General features: G+C 44.4%; 1 protein-coding gene across 2 annotated transcripts in view; it reads left to right on the top strand.

Annotated features, from left to right (window-relative positions):
- The window catches only part of LOC140466947 (proline-rich transmembrane protein 4-like), a 39,581-nt gene that overhangs the window by 10,962 nt on the left and 7,006 nt on the right, over positions 1–21,613 (top strand). The gene's annotated exons all lie outside the window — the stretch shown is intronic.

Consider the following 21,613-nt stretch of genomic DNA (forward strand, 5'->3'; position numbering starts at 1 on the left):
ATGTTTGAAAAGAAAAAAAGAGACTTGCATTTATGTAGGGTTTATTAAAACCATCAGATTCTCACGACCAAGTCGGTCATTTGTCTAAAATATAACCACTGTTGTAATGTAAACACGAGAGCCAGTTTGTTCACAGCAAGCTCCCACAATTAAGCAGCAATGCCATAGTTTGCAGACAGTTCTTTTTTGTAAGGTTAATTGAGAAATGACTATTGGTCAGGATAAAGGTGATACTTTCTCTGCTCTTCAAATTAATGGCAAGGGTTCTTTACTGACTACTTAAGAGGCAGTCAGCCTTGGTTTGACATCTCACCTGAAAGATGGTACCTCTGATAGTGCAACAGTCCCTTAGTACAGCTCAGGGGGAGGGCTGTTTAGCCTTGACTTTTGTGTTTAAGTCCTGTAGTGGGTGTTGAACACAGAAATTGTGATGATTCAAAGGTGAGCGTGCTACCAAACGAGCTATACATGATTGCAAGGTTAAGATGAAATAAAACTGAAAAATGCCAGTGATATCTTTACATCAACAGATTCCAAATGAATTATAATTTCTAACCTCCATTCCTTATCATCAGTTGCAGATAGACCTTGTGAAGGCTAATCTTTTAGCACAGCCCAACACTGATTATTCCTATTGAATTCAGACACCACTGTGGGAATGGTAGTTTGGATTGCAAACTTATATTATTTCAAAGTAAATTTTAACAAAAAACCTTCTTGTGTTAGCCGGAATCATTTCCAACACAGATAAGCAAAAGCCAGCTGACATCAAAATTGCATTTTGAATTGATTTGCATTTGGGTTCATTGAATCAAACAGTCACCTGAACTGATAAAGTGCCAGCATGAAACCCTTAAAAATGTTGAGTAAGAATGATTTTGTACCAGGAACAAATTTATATTTATAAAGACACTTTTGATGACCTGAGAAGATCCTAAACTGCTGCCTCACAGCGCCGGAGACCCGGGTTCAATTCCCGCCTCAGGCGACTGACTGTGTGGAGTTTGCACATTCTCCCCGTGTTTGCGTGGGTTTCCTCCGGGTGCTCCGGTTTCCTCCCACAGTCCAAAGATGTGCAGGTCAGGTGAATTGGCCTTGCTGAATTGCCCGTAGTGTTAGGTAAGGGGTTGATATAGATGTAGGGGTATGGGTGAGTACGCTTCGGCGGGGCGGTGTGGACTTGTTGGGCCGAAGGGCCTGTTTCCACACTGTAAGTAATCTAATCTAAACAGCTTTAAAGCCGATGACATAAGCTTGAGAGGTCAAATGGCTTATTCCTGCTCCTAAATTGTATTAGTATTCATATGTATGCAGATACTTTTGAGATGTGTCCACTGTTGTGAATGTAGGAAGCATGGTAGTCAATTTGAACTAAGCAAGGTCCCACAAAAAGCAATGCAAAAATGACCACATAGCAAACACAGAAAATGCTGCAGAAACACAGTAGGTCTGGCAGTGCCTGCAGAGAGAGAAACAGAGTTAATATTTCGAGTCTAGAATGAATTCTTCAGAACTGACTATGAATGATCAGATAATCTATTTGAGCAACATTAATTGTGACGTACATATTGGCGAGGATTGAGGAGAGCTCATGTACTTATTATAGCGTTGTGATTTTGTTACATCTATCCAAGAGGGCAAACTTGTCTGTATTTAGCATTTCATCCAAATGATGGCACCTTATATACATTGCAGCACTCCCTCAATGCTGCACTTGAGAGTGTCAGCTTGGATATTTTACTCAAAAAAATAGTGTGGTACCTTCCTACGAGGTAAGAAAGTGTTACCAATTGAAGCATAGCTGGCAATACAGTTATACAGTGGGTAGCCATTACCCTGTTGAATAAATGGCTGTGTGTACTTAAACAGTGAGTAGCCATTAACCTACCATTAAACAGCAACTCCATACATACAGTTATGGTGACCCTTGCCTAATTGATAAAGCTGAAAGGTTGCAGAGTTAAACAGCAAGAAACATTTGCACTGTTAAATAAACAGCATCAGAAACATAATAATGGATAGCACTAGTGAACAATGAAGGAGTTATCGATCAGTTAATCAGAGATTAGTAAGGATATGTCATGTTTGAATAAATGAATTGAATTTCTTGAAGAAACTACTGATTATCCTGACTCTGCCCATTGGTTAGCACTGGAGCCTCACAATGCTAGGGATCCAGGTTTGATTTCAGGTGACTGTCTGTGTGGGTTTCCTCCAGATTCTTCGGTTTCCACCCACAGTCCAAATAAATGCAGGTTAGCTTGACACGTGCTCGCTTATCATTGCTTCTCTTGTTCTTCTTCAGGTAGAAGTAGCAGGGTAGGGAGAGTTGCTTCAATGCATGTGGGAAATTATACCATAGCTTATAGTGTGCTAATGATAAAGGGATGGATATGGAGTCCTGTAACAGGAATATAATTCAGGCTGTCCTCTGGGCAGAACGGAAGCTTCTTAATTTTAGCTGAGGATTAGTGCCATTGTTGACTCAATCTTAGATTTTACGCCAAGCAGAAGCCCCAGAGAAATGACTACTGCTTCTTTAAAAGGAGATATTGGGAAAGGTGACATTTGCAGTTACAATGGATTGAATTGACTTCTATATGGAGTTCAATGTAAGCAAGTGTAAGCATTTTGGACTGAGAAAGGATAGATCAGGGAAATTCCTAGATGGTATGAATACAGTGGATGTCCAAAGAGACTTGGAGATTCAGGTACACACATTTTAAAAATGGCACAAACAGGTGTAAAATGTAATCAAGAAAGCTAATAGAATGCTGCCCTTTGTATCTAGAGGACAGGAGTACAAGGATGCAGAAGTTATGCTGCAGTTATACAAAACCCTGTCTAAATCTTATTTGGAGTCATATGAGCATATCTGGGCACCACACCCTAGGAAGGATAAATTGGCCTTGGAGGGAGTACAACATAGGTTTACAAGGATATTACCTGGTCCTTCAGGGTTAAGTTACAAGGGCAGAGATGACACCATAATTGGAGGTGTAGTAGACTGTGAAGAAGGTTACCTCAGATTACAACGGGATCTTGATCAGATGGGCCAATGGGCTGAAGAGTGGCAGAGAGAGCTTAATTTAGGTAAATGTGAGGTGCTGCATTTTGGGAAAGCAAATCTTAGTAGGATGTATACACTTAATGGTAAGGTTCTAGGGAGTGTTGCTGAACCTTGGAGTGCAGGTTCATAGCTCCTTGAAACTGGAGTCACAGGTAGATAGGATAGTGAAGAAGGCATTTGGTATGCTTTCCTTTATTGGTCAGAGTATTGAGTACAGGAGTTGGGAGGTCATGATGTGGCTGCACAGGACATTGGTTAGGCCACTGTTAGAATATTACATGTCATTCTGATCTCCTTATCGGAAAGATGTTGTGAAACTTGAAAGGGTTCAGAAAAGATTTACAAGGATGTTGCCAGGTTTGGAGGATTTGAGCAATAGGGAGAAATTGAATATATTAGGGCTGTTTTCCCTGGAGCATCGGGGGCTGAGGGGTGACCTTATAGAGGTTTACAAAATCATGAGGGGCATGGATAGGATAAATAGACAAAGTATATTCCCTGGGGTAGGGGAGTCCAGAACTGGAGGGCATAGGTTTAGGGTGAGAGGGGAAAGACATAAAAGAGACCTAAGGGGCTACTTTTTCATGCAGAGGGTGGTACATGTATGGAATGAGCTTCCTGAGGAAGTGGTGGAGGCTAGTACAATTGGAACATTTAAAAGGCATTTGGATGGGTGTATGAATAGGAAGGGTTTGGAGGGATATGGGCTGGGTGCTAGCAGGTGGGACTAGATTGGGTTGGAATATCTGGTTGGCATGGACGGGTTGGACTGAAGGGTCTGTTTCCATGCTGTACATCTCTATGACTCTATGAAAGATTACACAAATCAAGCTATTATTCTCTAGATTTTAGAAGGCTAAGGATTAGTCTGATTGGAGTTTTCAACAGTAACAGAAAAAGCCAGGATAGAGAGGAATAAACTATTTCCACAGATTGGGGATTCTAGATCAAGGGAGCATAGTCTGAGAATGATAGCTAGACCATTCAGGAGAGATGTTAGGAAGAAGCAATTCTATAAACAAAGGGTGATAGATATTTGGACCTCTCTTCTACAAATGGCAACGGATACTAAACGAGTTGTTAATTTTAAATCCGAGAGCGATTTTTTTTAATGCAAAGATATTAAGAGATGATGGGCCAAAGGCAGGTATATATGGGGTTAGACCTCAGATTAGACATGATCTCATTGAATGGTAGAACAGGATCAAGGGACTTTTTGACCTACTCCTCCTGTGTTCTTATGTGCGATATTAATCCATGATTCTAGGAATTATTTGTGAACAATTTAGTCAGGTGGAATGGAGCCACTCCTTTGCTCCTGATGCTGATGATTCCATGTAAATGTCTTTCTTTTCAATGATGCTATACCCATGGGACTTATACCCATATAAGATGCTGTTGCCACAGTAGCACTGAACACTAACAAGGAGAGTTTAGAGGATTAGGACTTAGCCAGCAACCTAGTAAATCCCACTCCAGACAATCAATAGTCAACAGAGTTAACAGGTTAGTCTGAAGATACAGGCTGGTCTTAGGACAAGGGCTTTCTAAGGACATGAGACAATCTGAAGACATGGACAAACTGACAGCACAAATCCCTCACAGAATGCAAGTCAGTGCAAGGTTCACAGAGTCATCTATTCCCTGTCACCATCAACTCCTTTTCCTCCTGACTATAAAAGTTGAAAAGTGTGGCGCTGGAAAAGCGCAGCAGGCCGGGCAGCATCCGAGGAACAGGAGAATCAACGTCTCGGGCATAAGCACTTCTTCAGGAATGAGGCTGGTGTGCCAAGTGGGCTCAGATAAAAGGTGGGGGGGTGGGGGAGTTTGGGGGAGGGGCCCTGGGAATACGATAGGTGGAAGGAGGTTAAGGTGAGGGTGATAGGCTGGAGAAGAGGTAGGGGTGGAGAGGTCGGGAAGAAGATTGCAGGTCAAGAGGGCGGTGCTGAATCCGAGGGTTGGGACTGAGATAAGGTGGGGGGAGGGGAAATGAGGAAGCTGGAGAAATCTGCATTCATCTCATTTGGTTGGAGGGTTCCTAGGTGGAAGATGAGGCGCTCTTCCTCCAGGCATCGTGTGGTCAGGGTCTGGCGATGGAGGAGGCTAAGGACCTGCACGTCCTTGGCGGAGTGGGAGGGGGAGTTAAAGCTAGACGCCAACTCATGAACACCTCCTCCTACTGCCCCCTTGACCATGACCCCACCTCCCACCACCAAACCATCATCTCCCAGACCATCCATAACCTCATCACCTCAGGGGATCTCCCATCCACCGCCTCCAACCTCATAGACCCACAATCCCGCACCACCCGTTTCTACCTCCTGCCCAAAATCCACAAACCCGACTGCCCCAGCTGACCCATTGTCTCAGCCTGCTCCTTCCTCACCGAACTCATCTCTGCATATCTCGACGCTGTCCTGTCCCCCTTAGTCCAAGAACTCCCCACCTATGTTTGGGACACCATCCACGCCCTCCACCTCCTCCATGACTTTTGCTTCCCTGGCCCCCTTCATGATGGACATCCAATCCCTATACACTTCCATCCACCATCACGAAGGCCTCCAAGCCCTCCGGTTTTTCCTCTCCCGCCGACCCAACAGTACCCTTCCACTGACACCCTCCTACTGACTGAACTGGTCCTCACTCTTAACAATTTCTCCTTCCAATTCTCCCACTTCCTCCAAACCAAAGGAATAGCCATGGGCACCCACATGGGCCCCAACTATGCCTGCCTCTTCGTCGGATATATGGAACAGTCTATCTTCCGCAGCTACATTGGCACCACCCCCCCACCTTTTCCTCCGTTACATCGATGATTGTATTGGCGCTACCTCATGCTCCCACGAGGAGGTTGAACAGTTCATCCACTTTACTAACACCTTCCACCCTGACCTCAAATTTACCTGGACCATCTCAGACTCCTCCCTCCCCTTCCTAGACCTCTCCATTTCTATCTTGGGCGACCGACTTAACATAGACATTTACTACAAACTGACTGACTCCCACAGCTACCGAGATTACACCTCCTCCCACCCTGCCCCCTGTAAAAATGCCATCCCATATTCCCAATTCCTTTGCCTCTGCCGCATCTGCTCCCAGGAGGACCAATTCCACTAACGAACAGCCCAATTGCCTCCTTCTTCAAAGACTGCAATTTCCCCTCCAACGTGGTCAACGATGCTTTCCACCGTATCTCCTCCACTTCCCGCACCTCTGCCCTTTGAACCCCGCCCCTCCAATCGCCACCAGGACAGAACCCCACTGGTCCTCACCTTCCACCCCACCAACCTCCGGGTACATCGTATCATCCTCCGTCATTTCTGCTACCTCCAAACAGACCTCACCACCAGGGATATGTTTCCTTCCCCACCCCTATCAGTGTTCCGGAGAGACCACTCCCTCGGCGACTCCCTCGTCAGGTCTACACCCCCCACCAGCCCAACCTCCACTCCCGGCACCTTCCCCTGCAACCACAAGAAGTGTGAAACTTGTGCCCACACCTCCTCCCTCACCTCCCACCAAGGCCCCAATGATCCTTCCATATCCATCGCAAATTCACCTGCACCTCCACACACATCATTTACTGTATCCACTGCACCCAATGTGGCCTCCTTTACATTGGGGAGACAGGCTGCCTACTTGTGGAACGTTTCAGGGAACACCTCTGGGACACCCGCACCAATCAACCCAACCGCCCCATGGCTGAACACTTTAACTCCCCCTCCCACTCGCCAAGGACATGCAGGTCCTTAGCCTCCTCCATCGCCAGACCCTGACCACACGATGCCTGGAGGAAGAGCGCCTCATCTTCCACCTAGGAACCCTCCAACCACACAGGACGAATGTAGATTTCTCCAGCTTCCTCATTTCCCCTCTTCCCCACCCCCACCCCCCCCACCCCCCCACACACACACTTTATCTCAGTCCCAATCCCCGGATTCAGCACCGCCCTCTTGACCTGCAATCTTCTTCGTGACCTCTCTGCCCCCACCCCCTCTCCGGCCTATCACCCTCACCCTCACCTCCTTCCACCTATCGTATTCCCAGCACCCCTCCCCTAAATTCCCTCCCCCCCCACCCTACCTTTTATCTCAGCCCACTTGGCACACCAGCCTCATTCCTGAAGAAGGGCTTATGCCCAAAACATCGATTCTCCTGCTCCTCGGATGCTGCCTGCCCTGCTGCGCTTTTTCAGCACCACACTTTTCAACTCTGGTCTCCAGCATCTGCAGTCCTCACTTTCTCCTCCTGACTGTAAAATCCTAGGTCAGCCTGCCAACCAAAATCTGGGTGCCCTGCAGCAATATTACATTGAGAGCAGCCTTAATTGTTTCAGTGTGGGATGGTGTTTTCATCTTGGACAAAGTCCCACCTTTTGGCTGGCAGCTTGTAGTCCACACAGCATCAGGATTGAATAGTTGTCAGCATTAGGACTCCAAATAGTCCTTGAAAAATAAGGCTCATAGATTCTGGATGGATTTTAGATGATAACGATGCCTGTCAGAACCCAGCAAGGTAGAGAGGTGGAGGGCGGGGAAGAGGTTGGGGGGAGATTGCTATGATCTTGGGGATCAGGGGACTACTGCTGATGGGCACATTGAGACACCTAAAGGAGGTATTCCCCCTTCCTGCCTGTCAACAGCCCACCCTGTTTGTGCCTTCCTGTGTCACACACAAAAGTAGCTGCAAAGATGGAATGAGGCCCCTAAGTAGCCGCCAATACACCCAAAGGTGGATGGGCTGTCTGATGTCTTCCTAACCCACCATTATATAGGACATAGTCAGGGAACTGGATAGTAAAATCCAGCACACAGATCTGATTATTTACCTGACATCCTGCTTCACTTGGCTGTTCAATAACCTCTGAACCAGCCAGCTGTGGGTTTTAATTAAAGAAAAGCAGAACTGTTCCCAATGCCCCTAGTCAATCCCAGTCCCTGAAAACTTGATGTGATAACTTATTCTCTATTTATAACACCCCAAAGAAATCAAGTTGGCTGCTAGGCTAACTGCAGAATAACAGTAATTTGCTGATAATAAAGTGTTTTGGGATGTCATGGTGATGTAATTAGGTTCTCAAATATAAGCTCTTTCCAAGTGTAGAGTACTAATGCCTCCAAAGAAACACACTTTAAGTTCCATACTTGATTCCCATTTCTTTCTGAATCGTAGAATCCCTACAGTGTGGAGACAGGCTATTCAGCCCATTGAGTCCACACCTACCCTGCGAAGAACATCCCTCCTAGGCCCATGCTCCTACCCTGTAACCCTGGCCATTCTGCATGGCTAATCCACCTGGCCTGCACACCCCTGGATAGTATATGCAATTTAGCATGGCCAATCCAACTGAACTACACATCTTTGGATTGTGGAAGGAAACACATGCAGACATGGGGAAAATGTACAAACTCCACATATATAGTCGCTCAAGGGTGGAATCAAACCTAGATCCTTGGTGCTGTGAGGCAGCAGTGCTAACCACTGAATCACCATGACGCCCTGCAAACACTAAGCCACTGTGCCACCCTGCTCAGTGTGCATACATAAAACAAATTACTGTCATGTGTCACTCAGCAGACAATGATGTGGTTGAATCTTACTTCCCCATCCCATCGACTGACATAACCTGCAAACAGTAAAACTGACAGGAGAAAAACTGTGGAGGTGGTTCTATTCCCCTGCCCCACACATTGTTCTTTAGTGGATTGTTGGTAACAGTTGTTGCTGACAGCCATTTACAATTGATATTAATGACTTATGCAAAGAGAACCACAGCAATGTATCCAAAGTTGCTGGGGATACAAAGTTGGATGGGAATGTAAGCTGTGAGGAAGAGGCTGTAAAGTAATGTAGACAGGTTAACAGATTGGGCAACAGAGTGACAGATAGAATATAATATGGAGAAGCATGAGGTTATTCACTTTCTCATTAGAATAAAAAAGCAGAACATATTTTTAAAAGATGTGAAACTTATAAATATTGTTGTTCAGAGACACTGGAGTGTACATGAGTCAACATGCAGGTGCAGTATCAATTAGGAAGACAAATGGCATATTGGCCTTTATTGCAAAGGGATGTTATTGCAGTTTAGTGGGGCCTGGAGTACTGAGTGCAGTTTTGGTCACCACATCTAAGGAAGGATATGCTTTTCTTAGGCAGTATAGCAAATGTTCATCAAATTGTTTCCTGGAATGAGAGGCATGTTCTGAAATGTAAGGCTGAGCAGACTGGGCCTATATTCTCTGAAGTTGAGAAGAATAAAAAGTGATCTCATTGAAACACACAAGATTCTGAAGTCACTTAAAAGGATGGACACTGTGAGGTTATTTCTCATTCCAAACAATCTAGAACATGGGGCAAAATTTTGAGAATAAGGGCTAAATCATTTGCCCCCCCCGATCTATGTTGTTGTTTACTGAGCACACAAGTCTCTTGAATTGAGTGAGGGGGAGCCATGGAAGAGAGTGAGGATGTGGTGTGGGGGGAGGAGAATATGGGTGGAAGTGAAGACGTTGGAGAAGTGAAGGGGTGAGGGTAGTAAGGATGCAGTGTAGAGGAGGACATGGCGGGAGTGAAGACACAAGTGGAGTAAGGATGCAGGGGGTGTGAGGACATGGTTAAGTGAGGACATGGGAATAGTGAGAATATGGGGAGTAGTGAAGACATGGGAAGGGAATGAGGACACGGAAGGAAATGAGCATACCTTAAATGACTGATCAATCTTGTCAGATGATTTTTTTTTTCTTCTGCTTTCTCCCTCCTTCACTCTTTTTAATTACTCCAATGTGCCTCTGCTATAGTTGTTTCCTTTGTATTTCCTTTTGCATCTGAGAACTTTGCAATGAAATTGGAGTGTTACCAGTGAGGACATGCTGGCCCTATAGTTTTAATAGAAAAGTTTCATTGCAGCTTTGGATATTAGGATAGTTGTAATTCCATTGTAACCTCATACTCCAGTGAAAGATATCCAGGACATTTCTGTTTATGTACAAGATTGAACTTCTGATGTGACAAGCAAGAGATCCTGACCTCAAAATAAGTTTCCCCCTATCTATCAGTTGGTCCACATGGAACCTCCATGGAGCTCAAGTATTTTTCAGACTTTTTCTCATTAAAATCAATCACCAAACAGTTACACAGAGCACCCCACCTCCCAATCCCCCAAGCTAGGTTTTGACTATAGGAATCTACAGGACAAACTCTCTGGGCTACTCAGTGTAACACTTTCTGCTGTTTCTGAGCTCAGTCACTTGGAAATTATGCACTGTAAACATAGGGTCCATCTCCCACCAAGTGAAAGGAGAGTTTTGGCTGAGTCTGTACAATTCTGTAAAGCCTACAAATCCTTCTCAATCATTCACATGGAGGTTCACAGTTCACAGGGTTTAACAATGTCCAGGGGATTTCAAATAAAGCTGTTCTGCCCTGTTAGAACATTACAGTACTGTAGAAACTGCTGACGCCATGGATGTGACTACTATACCAACATTGTTATAGCCCCTTGCACTCAGTTTAATGGAAAGTACCTCATACACAATACTTTATGTGTACAAACTTGTGAAAGAAACTGTAAAGTATTTATACCAATCAGTAATACTCACTCACTCTGCTTTCCATGTTACAATTTTACTGACAAACAGACTTTACGGCTGTTTCCAGACAAGGATCCCTGGTGTGTTACGATTCTTTATAGGATACGCCCAATTAGCTATTTGGCTCACGTTCCTAATTGACATAGCCATCCACCCTGGACTATGGTAACACCCTCCTGAGCACTGGTGTCTCTGTCCAGGTCATTTAAACTTTGGAGAGAATCTAAAATGGCTAATATTGATTAAGCTGCCTATTAAACACCTCACCATATTATTACTGCCATTCATTTTGCAGTGACTTTGTCCATTGTGCACTGTCATGCATTGTGTCTATGCAATGGGTCAGGAGAGGAGCTGCACTCATTATCATTTCAGCAAACTCAACTCCGGATATGATTAGGATCCCCTGTTGACTCTAACATGGGACACTACGAGTATATAACCAGATGCATTTGCATAAACTTGATTACATTTCTCAATCAGCTTGCCTCCTGTCTCTTAGACATTGGGTGCAACATTTGAAAGCTATAGAAGACAGCAATGAATTATTAAGTAGGTCTCTCATCAACTAGGGAGAAGAGGAGGAGGCTTTATTACAGGTATCATCACTGTGATGAAGAAGGTCCTGTTGATGTCTTTGAAACCAGAAACTATCACTGGCGGAATATTTGTATGAATCATAGAAGCCCATTTAACCCACTATCCCTTAGGCAGCTCTATGAAAGAGCTATCTAATTAGTCTTAACACCTGTGATCTTTTGTGCAATTTCCTTGAATAGAAACAGGGAAAATAAGAGCAGAATTAGGCCATTCAGCCCTTTGAGTCTGCTCTGCCATTCAGTATGATTATTGTTGATCCTCCAACTCAATTCAATCCCCATACCTTTTGATTCCGCTAGCCCGAAGAACAAACTCTAATTCTTTCTTGAAAACATTGAATGTTTTGGCTTTAACTGCTTTCTGTGGTAGAGAATTCCACAGGCTCAACATTTTTACTGTCTGCGGGAAGAAATTTAACTTAATCTCCGTCCTAAATAGCCTACCCTGAATGCTTAAATTGTGACCCCTGGTTCTTGACTCCCTGGTCATTGGGAACATCTTTCCTGCATTTATTCTGTCTTGCCCTGTTAGAATGCTATACTTTTCAATGAGATCTTCCCTCATTCTTTTAAATTCCAGTGAATATAGCCCTAACCAATCTAACATCTTGATATATGTCAGTCCTGCCATCCCAGGGATCAGTTTGGTAAACCTTCTTTGCACTCACTCCATAACTGGAATGTCCTTCCTCAGATAATACTCCAGATGTGGTATAAATCAAAACTTTGCACAATTACAGCAAGAAATGCCTGCTCTTGAATTTGTATCCTCTCACTATGAAGGTCAACATACCATTTTGCCTACTATCAGTGACTGTATTGAGTTGGGAGGTCATGTTGCGGCTGTACAGGCCGTTGGTTATACCACTTTTGGAGTACTGTGTGCAATTCTAGTCTCCCTGCTATAGGAAGGATGTTGTGAAACTTGGAAGGGTTCATAAAAGGTTAACAGTGATGTTGCCAGGGTTGGAGAGTTTGAGCTATCAGGAGAGTCTGAATAGGCTGGGGCTATTTTCCCTGGAGTGTCAGAGGCTGAGGGGTGACCTCACAGAGGTTTGTAAAATCATGAGGGGCATGGATAGGGTAAATAGACAAGGTCTTTTTCTTGGGGTGGGGGAGTCTAAAACTAGAGGGTATAGGTCTTCGGTGAGAGGAGAAAGATTTAAAAGGGACCAAAGGGACAACTTGTTCATGCAGGGGAGGGGGGGGGGATGTGTGTATGAAATGAGCTGCCAGAGGAATGATGGAGGCTGGTAAAATTACAACATTTAAAAGGCATCTGGATGGGTATATGGAAAGGAAGGGTTTGGAGAGATATGGGTGAAATGCTGGTAAATGGGACTAGATTAATTTAAGATATCTAGTTGGCATGGACGAGATGGACATGCTGTACATCTCTATGACTCTATGACTGGTGTACCATTAACCTCAGGTCTTGTTGCACCTTTCCTTTCCCATTGCATTGCTATTCAATAATAATCTGCCTTCATGTTTTTGCTACCAAAGTAGGTAGCCTCAGATTTATCCACATTACACTTCAAAAGCCATGCAAAAGCCCACTCACACAACTTGTCCAAATCACACTGAAGCATCACTGCATTCTCCTCACAGTTCAGCCTCTGTTCTCTGTGAATATAGAGTTATCACATTTAGTTCCCTCCTCTAAGTCATTCATATATATTGTGAACAGTTGGAGTCTAAGCACTGATCCCTGTGGTTCTCCAATATTCACTGCCCACCACCTGGAAAAAGACCTGTTTATTTCTATTCTTTGTTTTCTACCTACTAAGTGGTTCTATATCCATGTTAGTATACAACCCTCAATCCCACGCACTTTAAATTACATGCTAATCTCTTATGTAGGATCTCACGGAAAACCTTCTGAAAGTCCAAACAAACCATATGTACTAATTCCCCTCCATTAACTCTGCTAGTTCGATCCTTAAAAAATTCCTGTAGATTTGTAAAGTATGATTTCCCTTTTGTAAATCCATGCTGTCTTTGCCTGATCCTGTTACTGTTTTCTTGTCCTCTTCTATCAAGTCTTTTCTTCTGGACTCTAACATTTACCCCACTACCAATGTCAGGCTAACAGTCTATAATTCCTGTTTTCTCTCTACCTCCATTTCAAATAGTGGGATTATATTAACTACCCTCCAATCCATAGGAACTGTCCACAGTTTATATGGATTGACCATCAATGTATCCACTATTTTGAGGGCCACTTTCTTAAGTACTCTGGGATGTAAATTATCAGGCTCTGGGGATTTGTTGGCCTTTATTGCCATCAATTTTCCTAACACCATTTCCCTATAATATTGATTTCTTTCAATTTCTCCCTCTCACTAGACCCAGTGTTCCCCAACATTTCTGGACATTATTTATGTTGTCCTTTGTGAATACAGTGATAGGGTAAGGGGGTGGGTGTGGATGGGATGTTCTTCACAGAGGTGGTGTAGACTTGATGGATTGAATGGCCTGCTTCCACACTGTAGGATTTATTTTTGAGAAAGTTGCACAGTAGTAGACAAATCACATGTGACATTTAGTTTTTGTACACTTTCTGTGTTGAGAGTTTTCCATTCCATTCAATTTAAATTTAGAATGTTTCTTTTTGTAATATGAAGGATAATTAAGTTCATCCATTTCCTGTAGAGACATTTTATTGCAGTTCCTGTTTTTAATTTTAATTTCCTTCTGTCTCCTAGTTGATTAAAGCAATAGTTTTTTAAAAATATATTTTTAGTAAGAGACCTTTTGAATCAGGAGGTGGGAATTGAACCTCCCTTCCCTTCCCTACACACACCTCCATCATCAGGAAGTTCCTGGGATCCTGATAGCGAGACTTGACAATAGGAAGCAGTTTGGTGGGTTAGGCCTCTTCCTGATGTTTTCCATATGAATCCTCGCAGAGAGTGAAATGGATACAGTAGAGAGTAGTGGTGAATAATTGTTATTCACTCTGGGAAGGGGGGGTGGTGGGAGTCTATAGGGGAGTTGCCTGGAATGCAGTGAGTGGGGCTCTTTCTGATGCATATTGATGACTTGGTCTTGGCTATACAGGGCATCATTTCAAAGTTTAGAAACGAGATGCAACTCAAAAGTGTAATAAACAATGAAGTAGATAATAATGAGACTTCATGAAATACAGACTTATGAAATAGGCAGACACATACAAAAGATTAAATATAACACATAGAACGTTGTTAAATATTTGAAGAAAAAGAAATACACTGCCATGAGAAAGTGCTGGCAGTAAAAGAATTCTGTAAAAGATTTAACACAGGCATGATAGGCTGAATGGCCTCCCCCTGGCTGCTGTATCAATCTCTCATTCTAGATTGGGATGAAATTGATGTCTCTCTTTTACCTTCCTTTGAAACCACTGCTGTGATTTAAAATGCATGCAATGCCATCTCCATTCTTAGAGGGAGATGTCAATCTTGCAGTAGGCCCTGATTGCAGAATGATTTATTCCTCAAAGTGTGCCCTTCTTCTCTCATAAAATCCCTGCCTTTTTGCTGTGGTAATGAGGATGCGTGAAGACTTACCTAAACAGCTTCTCATCATGTTTTGTATGACACTAGTTAATTTTAACCCATTCTGCCCAGTGGGAGTGGAACAATGGGAAATTGGGATTATGGAGGTGACGTGGGAGGAGGTTTATGTCCTATCCTCAATGTGTTTTTGCTCAACATTCTGACCACCAACCCAGGCCCAATTTTTTTTTCAACTGTGTAAATTCAGGAACAAGAAAACAACACTCCCAGACAAATGTTTACCTGGCCACAGATAGCTCAGAAATGTTAGGGGCATCTCCTCTCCTGGGTTGTCTGCCTCATTTCTAGTCAGAGATCTTCCCATCATCTCCCCATTCATGCTTACCTTGATAAGATCTTTCCTGTGGATCACCACAGCAGTGAGAGCCTGCCCTCCTGGCTCCCTGTAAATTTTGACTCATCTTTGGGTCTTTCAGATGATTAATTACTGCTTCTACGAATATTTCCTCACCTTAAAATCAGGGCTTGAGTGCTGACGAGCTTAACCTTGAGAATTATCTGTTGTCAACACACACTTGTTTTCTAACACGGCCTGATCACTTCCTCATCCTGGGACCATGATATTGGGGCTGAAAATATGTTGCTGGAAAAGCGCAGCAGGTCAGGCAGCATCCAGAGAGCAGGAGAATCGATGTTTCGGGCATGAGCCCTTCTTCAGGAATGAGGAGAGTGTGCCAAGCAGGCTAGGATAAAAGGTAGGGAGGAGGGACTTGGGGGAGGGGCGTTGGAAATGCGATAGGTGGAAGGAGGTTAAGGTGAGGGTGATAGGCCAGATGGGGGGTGGGGGCGGAGAGGTCAGGAAGAAGATTGCAGGTTAGGAAGGTGGTGCTGAGTTCGAGGGATTTGACTGAGACAAGGTGGGGCGAGGGGAAATGAGGAAACTGGAGAAATCTGAGTTCATCCCTTGTGGTTGGAGGGTTCCTAGGCGGAAGATGAAGCGCTCTTCCTCCAGCCGTCGTGTTGCTATGGTCTGGCGGTGGAGGAGTTCAAGGACCTGCATGTCCTTCATGGAGTGGGAGGGGGAGTTGAAGTGTTGAGCCACGGGGTGGTTGGGTTGGTTGGTCCGGGTGTCCCTGAAATGTTCTCTGAAACTTTCCGCAAGTAGGCGGCTTGTCTCCCCAATATAGAGGAGGCCACATCGGGTGCAGCGGATGCAATAGATGATGTATGTGGAGGTGCAGGTGAATTTGTGGTGGATATGGAAGTATCGCTTGGGGCCTTGGGGGGAAGTAAGGGGGGAGGTGTGGGCGCAAGTTTTGCATTTCTTGCGGTTGCAGGGGAAGGTGCCAGGAGTGGAGGTTGGGTTGGTGGGGGGTGTGGACCTGACAAGGGAGTCACGGAGGGAGTGGTCTTTTCGGAACGCTGATAGGGGAGGAGAGGGAAATATATCCCTGATGGTAGGGTCCATTTGGAGGTGGTGGAACTCCCCACCTACGTTCGGGACACCACCCACGCCCTCCACCTCCTCCATGATTTTCACTTCCCCGGTCCCCGATGCCTTATCTTCACCATGGACAGCCAGTCCCTGTACACCTCCATCCCCCATCACAAAGGACTCAAAGCCCTCCGCTTCTTCCTTTCCTGCCTAACCAACCAGTACCCTTCCACTGACACCCTCCTTCGACTGACCGAACTGGTCCTCACTCTGAACAACTTTTCTTTCCAATCCTCCCATTTCCTCCAAACCAAAGGAGTAGCCATGGGCACCCGCATGGGCCCCAGCTATGCCTGCCTCTTTGTAGGATATGTGGAACAGTCCATCTTCCGCAGCTACACTGGCACCACCCCCCACCTTTTCCTCCGCTACATCGATGACTGTATCGGTGCTGCCTCGTGCTCCCACAAGGAGGTTGAACAGTTCATCCACTTTACCAACACCTTCCACCCCAACCTCAAATTTACCTGGACCATCTCAGACGCCTCCCTCCCCTTCCTAGACCTCTCCATTTCTATCTCAGGTGACCGAATCAACACGGACATTTACTATAAACCGACCGACTCCCACAGCTACCTAGACGATACCTCCTCCCATCCTGTCCCCTATAAAAATGCCATCCCATATTCCCAATTCCTTCATCTCTGCCGCATCTGCTCCCAGGAGGACCAGTTCCAATACCGAACAACCCAGATGGCCTCCTTCTTCAAAGACTGCAATTCCCCCCCAGACGTGATTGCCGATGCTCCCCACCGCATCTCCTCCACTTCCCATTCCTCCGCCCTTGAGCCCCTCCCCTCCAATCGCTACCAGGACAGAACCCCACTGGTACTCACCTACCACTCCACCAACCTCCATATACATCATATCATCAGTCGTCATTTCCGCCACCTCCAAATGGACCTCACCATCAGGGATATATTTCCCTCCCCTCCCCTATCAGCGTTCTGAAAAGACCACTCCCTCCGTGACTCCCTTGTCAGGTCCACACCCCCCACCAAACCAACCTCCACTCCCGGCACCTTCCCCTGCAACCGCAAGAAATGCAAAACATGCGCCCACACCTCCCCCCTTACTTCCCTCCAAGGCCCCAAGGGATCCTTCCATATCTGCCACAAATTCACCTGCACCTCCACACACATCACTTACTGCATCCGCTGCACCCAATGTGGCCTCCTCTGTATTGGGGAGACAGGCAGCCTACTTGCGGAACGTTTCAGAGAATACCTCTGGGACACCCGCACCAACCAACCCAACCACCCCGTGGCTCAACACTTCAACTCCCCCAATTACATGTGGGGACACCACCCACCACCCGCACGGCATGTACTCATGTGATTCAGCCAACATTGTCTATCTCACGTGCTGCAGGCAAAGATGCCCCGAGACATGGCACATTGGCAAGACCAAACAAAAGCCATGGATGGACACTGTGCAACAATTGCCAGACAAGGGTGTCCCCACCCTGTCGGGGAACACTTCAGCAGTCAAGGACATTCGGCCTCAGATCTTGCCAGCCTCCAAGGCGGATTTTGGGATACACAACAATGCAGACCCTCTCTCATATACACACTGTCTCTCAGACACACAAACACTCACGCACACACCCTCACAGGCATATACTCCATCACACTCATGTGCACACTCTAACAAGTGCACGCGTGCGCGCACACACACACACACACACACTCACACTCTCTCTCTCTCTCTCTCTCTCTCTTCCCCCCACCTCCCTCACTCCCTCACATGCACACACACACATAAGTCTATGGAGTGAAATATTGTAAATTTGTAATTGCTGATACATTCTATTTTGTTCAAAAAGCGCACAATCTGTAGGCAGTCAGTCCATGTGACATTTTATAAATTCCTACTTTGTCTGATTCAAGGTTGAGAAACAGACAGACTCTAACCTCACACCTTTAATGCATTGTCTGAGCTGAGATATAAACTTGTTTTTATAAAACCTTAAATTATCTCAGGACTCTGACTTGAAAGAAGTTCTGCGATTTACATATTAATCAATCAAAACCTGCATCTTCGTTCTATATGATTAAAGACTTCACAGCAATCTAGGTTTGTTCAATACATTGCATTAGTTGTATGGCACTTTGATCTTTTACTATAAATTCAGTGTCCTATGATCCTGCCCTACTAGCTACCTAATGAAGGAGCAGGGCTCCGAAAGCTTGTACTTTCAAATGAACCTGTTGTACAATACCCTGGTGTTGTGTGAATTTCATTCTGGGATAGCATAGTTGGAGCTTAATTCTGTACCTAACACATGTTGTGCCTATCCTTGGAATGTTTGGGAATATCTGGGGATTTTCATTTTGTTAGTTAGAGTCATAGAGATGTCCAGCATGGAAATAGACCCTTCGGTCCAACTCGTCCATGCTGACCAGATATCCTGACCTAATCTCATCCCATTTGCAAGCACTTGGCCCATATTCTTCTAAACCCTTCCTATTCACATACCCATATCTTTTAAATGTTATAACTGTACCAGCCTCCACCACTTCCTCTGGCAGCTCATTCCATTAATTCACCACCCTCTGTGTGAAAATGTTGCCTCTTAGGTCCTTTTTAAATCTGTCATCTCTCACCCTAAACCTATGCCGTCTAGTTCTGGACTCTCCCACCGCAGAGAAAAGACCTTGCCAATTTACCCTATCCATGCCCCTCATGATTTTATAAACCTCTATAAGGCCACCCCTCAGCCTCCAATGTTCCAGGGAAAACAGCCCCAGCCTATTCACTTCTTAACTAAAAAAATGAACACTTAGGATTTTCCCAGTATTAACTTGTATTTAATACCTGGGATTGTATAACAGTGTCACTGTACATGAATAATATTCCATTCTCTCTGTCTTTTTGTGCTTTTAGCTTTGCTCTTTCAGTGACTCCTTCACCATCTTCCTGTTTTCCTAATTTTCCTATCCCTTCATGTGTATCTGTAATTGTTGCTCTGACACTCTGTATGTGTGCTTGCTTTATATGCCTTTGCATTTATTAGTAACTCCCTTTCCTACTTCCTGTGTGTGTATGTGCATGTGTCTGCCTGTTGTCTGCTCTCTAAATATTTGTGCTCCTTTTTCTTTAGTTTTTTCCTCTCTGCGTATTTCTTACACTGGCACTTGGACACTCTCTCACTCATTCTGATTAGTTTTTCCATTCCAAGATGAAACCTGTTACCTGCCATCTCATTAAAATTAGTGATAGCAGTACTGGTTGACTGAGTATTATGAAGTGGAGGTGCGGTGCTGGACTGAGGTGGACTCAGTTAAAAATCAAACAACTCCAGGTTATGGTCCAACAGGTATTATGACGACTGTCATTGGAATAAATGAATTCATTGCCAATTCCTATGAGTAATAATGAAAGGTTCTTTCTGTAACTAGCAATAATCTCAATCAGATCTGAGGCCTGAGGCTAGGTTGATCAATGTCAGATGACTGAATGAACACCCACTACTTTGTGTTTGCAGCTGACTGAAACCCAATCTGTGGGGAGGCATGTAGCATATTGATGCTGAAATGATTAACAAGTATGGATAAAATCATTGGAGTGTTGTGGTCATAACAGCTTCAAATGAACAGAGAAAACTGGGTGTTAAAACAGACTTGACATTGGGCAGGGACCTGTTGACTTTACACTTCAGCAAGTGTGTTTTTTATAAATTAAGAGTACGTGTGTGTGCGTGCTTGATAGAGTGTGTGTGCGAGTGTGACAAAGTATATGTCTTTGGAGAGTGTGCACATAAGTGTGGGTGTGTGTTTGTGTGTCTGAGAGAGGGCCTGTGTGAGTGTGATCGTGTGTAAGAGTGTGTGCATTTATGCTTGTATGTAAGTGTAAAGTGTAGTGGGGTCACCTGTAGTGTGACCTGAACCTAAGATCCCAGTTGAGGCCGTCCTCATGTCACACTACAGGTGACCCTACTACACTATACACTCACACATAAGTGCAGACACACATGATCACATTCATACAGACCCTCCTTCATACACACACTCTCTCAGACACATATACATACCCACAGTCACGCACACGGGCATATACTCTGTCACACTTGTACACACACTCTATCTAGCATGCACGCACACACATTCCCACAATACTCTCGCCCTCTCTCCCACACACACTTTCTCTCTCTCTCTCTCCCTTCCTTTCTCACAAACACATCTAAGCCTATGGGGTGAATTTGCATTTGCAGATACACACACAATCTGCAGGGAGTCAGTCCATGTGACAATTTATAAATTTCTACTTTGGAAATAGAGACAGTCTGACTCAAGTTTGGGATACAAACAGAATCTAATTCACACCTTTAATGCATTGTCTGGGCTGAGATGTCACCTTTTTTTTGTAAAACATTAAGTTATCTCGGGACTGTGACCTGAATGAAGTTCTGGGATTAACATATTAATCAATTGAAACCTGCATCCCCACCCTAAGTGATTAAAGACTTCACAGCAATCTAGCTTTGTTCAATACATCGCATCAGTCGTATGACACTATAAATTCTGCATCCTATGATCCTGCCCCATTGGCTACCTGATGAAGGAGCAGGTCTCCAAAAGCTTGTACTTCCAAATCAACCTGTTGGACTATAACCTGGTGGTGTGATTTTTAACTTTATTCAGCTGTTGACACTTTACTCACACCATCTGACACTTTTGATCACCTGCAAAGAATTATTATTCAGCCCATCAACACTGCACTCACACCATTTGTACTACCTTTTGACACTCTTAATTACCTGGAATTATCTTGACTGATCTCTCTGCCTATAAATTCTGTGCCTGTGAGCACCCCTCACTTCACCTGATGATGAAGCAGCAGTATGAAAACTTGTGATTGCAAATAAACCTATTGGTCTATAATCTGGTGTTGTGTGACTTCTGATTTTGGAGAAATACCGAGGATGAGAACCTACAAGATTTTAATTCACATACCTGGAGTTAGAATCACATAAAACAGTACAGCACAATACAGGCCCTTCGGCCCTCGATGCTGTGCTGACCTTTTATCCAACTCTAAGATCAGAGTTGGACCTGAAGTGCTCAACCTGACAATTTCAAACCAATGTAGTTTTAAAAAACAGTAACATTAATGTATAAGAGCAAAACATGTGATTAGTCTGAGTTTAACTATCCACATAAACAATTTTTTGTGTCAAGGATATTTAATACATTCAAATGTTAATATAGGATTTGATTTCTATGTAGTGATTAAAACAGGCAATCTGACCTATTCAGAGACAGAGATGTTTTGCACATTGAAAATTCTTTACCAAGAATTATCTCATCCCTATAATTTAGAATGGAAATATAGAATCCCTATAGTGCAGAAAGTGA

Source organism: Chiloscyllium punctatum, chromosome 44 (genome assembly GCF_047496795.1).
Source record: "Chiloscyllium punctatum isolate Juve2018m chromosome 44, sChiPun1.3, whole genome shotgun sequence".
In the NCBI taxonomy this organism is placed as follows: domain Eukaryota; kingdom Metazoa; phylum Chordata; class Chondrichthyes; order Orectolobiformes; family Hemiscylliidae; genus Chiloscyllium; species Chiloscyllium punctatum.